We start from the raw sequence: 3,051 nt of genomic DNA on the forward strand, positions 1-3,051 counted from the left end.
GTTAATTGTCATGCTTACAGCATCTCGATCTCCGGCGTTTGTGAAGTTGGGATTGATGCTGTCCTGTGTTTTTTTTTTCCTTCCACACTTAAGCTCTGCTTGTTACTGCCCCATAGCGGAGCGCAAGTGAAACGGACTACCGGAGATTTGCACTGTTTTTCTGTTAGTGTGTATAATCAAAATATGACTCAGTTTGGCCAGTTAGAAAAATATGATAATAGAAAAGTATTCTTTTCCTCTCACTTTTTTTTCTTGATTTAATTACCGACTTCACGTACTTACACTGTGTCCCGTTGCACGATGTAATATTGCGAAACTATGATTTTGTGGCAGTGTTTTGTAAAGGAATTTTCCGTTTAATCATCGTCTTAGTATAAAGCTATATGGTTGTTCTGGTATCAGTGGACGTACATTATGTATTTTTTCTTCTCTTGAGCACCATGGTCATGACATGAAGCTCAGTCATTGATTACTCGCAAATGTTAGTAGTCATCCGCTGTTTATCTTGAAGATGTAAAAGTAGTGCGCGTACATCTCCTCGTTAGTATAGTGGTGAGTATCCCCGCCTGTCACGCGGGAGACCGGGGTTCGATTCCCCGACGGGGAGAGTCTGCATCTTTTTGCCTCGGTCTCAAAAGGCACCAAGCTAGAACCGGCCCCGTGTTAGTGGAAACGGGGCTTGTGACTTGTACTCATGCATAATATTCTGCGGGTCGCTCAGCAGCGCAGCATATGAAACTAGACTCGGATTGTAAGTGTGTGGTTTTGATAATTGATGTATGGATGGATGGATCCTTAATAAGAGATATAAACAATAAGGTCCAGTCGCCAACTAATCATGTAAAATACGTCATAAACTCATGGTTGTTAAACCCAGAATAAAAATGAAGACGTATAACTAGGAAAGTCAACTTGCACATTTCAATTTTGGTTCGATATAATCACGTTGTCCTTAACCCTCCAGTGCAGGAGGGGACGGTAATGCGCATCGAATGTTTCCGAACCTGTGTGTGATACAACCGAGGAAGAGCCGATGACTTCGGGGGAGGAGGGGCAGGCGACTCGGAAGAAAAAGCAGCAGAACCCAATGCAGCCTGTAGCCCATTCAAAGGCCTACTGTTGGACCTCTGCTTATTTTGCAATACGTCTTTAGTACGGACTGAAAAATGTCCGATTTCGATGAGTTTGAGAAGCAGTTAAGCGAAAATCGGCAAGGTAAGTTTGGCTTTGAAGATCGGTGTATGCTCCCTGTTTTAGGGTAATAAAGTGGCCGGCGTGTCCTAGCGCCGAGGATGGTGCGGAGGGCACTTCTGCTGGTTCCGAAAAGAAAAGCGCGGCTGGGAAATCGGTGCCTTTTATCCGAGCGCTCGCCGATTCTGAAACCTGCCCGATTCTTCTTCTCCCAGCTGCCGCAGGATCCCCGAAAACTGACCGCTTTGGTAAATCAGTGACATTCTTTGCTTGGCATTGTTATAGAGATCGCTAGGCCTGCATCCATCAGTGCCCGGCGTACATAACATGGACATTTCAATGAAACGTTATTGGGGTGCACTCGATGTGAAAGCCTGCGGTTTTATTTATTTAATTATTTACCATTATACACTTGGATCATAAATTGTGACCCGCGTATTTTCATTCGCAGTAACACACTATGCATGGATGTTTGTTGCAAGCGTTATATTTTCAAGATCACGTTTAAAGTTTTATGCAAATAAAAACGACCGCGACCACTTGATTTAAAGTCCGCACTTAATAACAGTGTTAGTTACTTGGTTTTTAAATACTACGACGAGTTTTCTATATAATGATATGATTTTGTCTCTTTCCGATGCACAATAGCCTTTCCCTTGGGTCCGAAATGCTGGCCCTGTCATCCGTACAGAATAAGTCTTTCTCACACGATCGCCGTTTCTTCATGATGTATAGACTCTAAAAATCAGCCGCGTTCCCTGGAATCATAACAACTGCTTTTAGGTCGTTATTGCAAAGTCTTGCACCTGTATCTACCTTTACAGCGGATAGCAGTAACTAACAATGATGTACAGTTATATAACAATACACATATAACTTCATTAAAGTGCAGAGAATCCAGTAAACTGAATAAACTTAAGCCATACTAACGCAACTGAAATATACAACATGCGTTACAACGGAGTCGAAAGTAGGATTGATTTATGTACCTATCAAATGGCAATCTTGTCATATCAGCTCCTTATCACTAAATCACTAAAATGTCATTCGAAACGACCTGATTCGGCTAGACGAGCACTAAGTGCCGCCGTGTTTGATAAACTAGCAGTTCCAGTCATTCATATCTGCGCTCTGACTATGCCTGCGATTGCGGTAATTGGTTATTACCGATTTACGTAAGATGCATTGGCCGCTCCGTGTCTGTACTTTTGCAGCGGTGCATTACCGTAACGCTGTTATAACTGATGCATGAAGCTGATTCCTCGAGCAGCACCTGCGTTTAAATGCTTCACTGAAAACTGCACCTTCAGGGATTTATTTAAGCTTCTATATGAAGGACCTGCTGGGATAGAAAGGTGATATTTTATTGCTAGTTTAATAAAGTGCTGTCTGTCAGATTGAAACGATATTAATTACCCATCCATCGTCCAACCAGTTATCTTAGTCAGGCTCCCCTGGAGCCTATTCCAGGCAAATTCCCCATACAGAGAGCAGAGGCAAAATTCAGGCCTCCAGACTCGGAGGCGTGAGGCAACTGTACTCACCACTGTGCTCCTATATCATTAATTAGTCTGGTTATGTTTTTATTGTTTCACAACAGACTGACATTCAAGGGGATGTCCTTGTGCCCTTGAAATTATTAGCCATTGAGAGATGGGTGTGTTTGTTTCAGGAGGGTGTGATTGAATATGTGAATTGAATGGAGGTGCTTCATTCTGGTGAGGAAACTGGGGAGTTAGACCCCGTACCACATCTTGGTCTCCGTAAGTGACTTTTAAGGCATAGCGCTGGGTCAGTCAGCATCCAGCACCCCAGGGAAGTTGGTAATATGATTACTCTGTGACTCATGGGCTTCAAACC

General features: G+C 43.1%; 1 non-coding gene across 1 annotated transcript; it reads left to right on the forward strand.

Annotated features, from left to right (window-relative positions):
• Positions 1 to 535: 535 nt before the first annotated feature.
• trnad-guc (transfer RNA aspartic acid (anticodon GUC)) lies at positions 536 to 607 on the forward strand. Its single transcript has one exon. It is a non-coding gene; the product is annotated as a tRNA-Asp (tRNA).
• The last annotated feature ends 2,444 nt before the right edge of the window (positions 608 to 3,051 follow it).

The sequence above is a fragment of the Brienomyrus brachyistius genome, unplaced genomic scaffold (genome assembly GCF_023856365.1).
Source record: "Brienomyrus brachyistius isolate T26 unplaced genomic scaffold, BBRACH_0.4 scaffold488, whole genome shotgun sequence".
Taxonomy (NCBI): Eukaryota; Metazoa; Chordata; class Actinopteri; order Osteoglossiformes; family Mormyridae; genus Brienomyrus; species Brienomyrus brachyistius.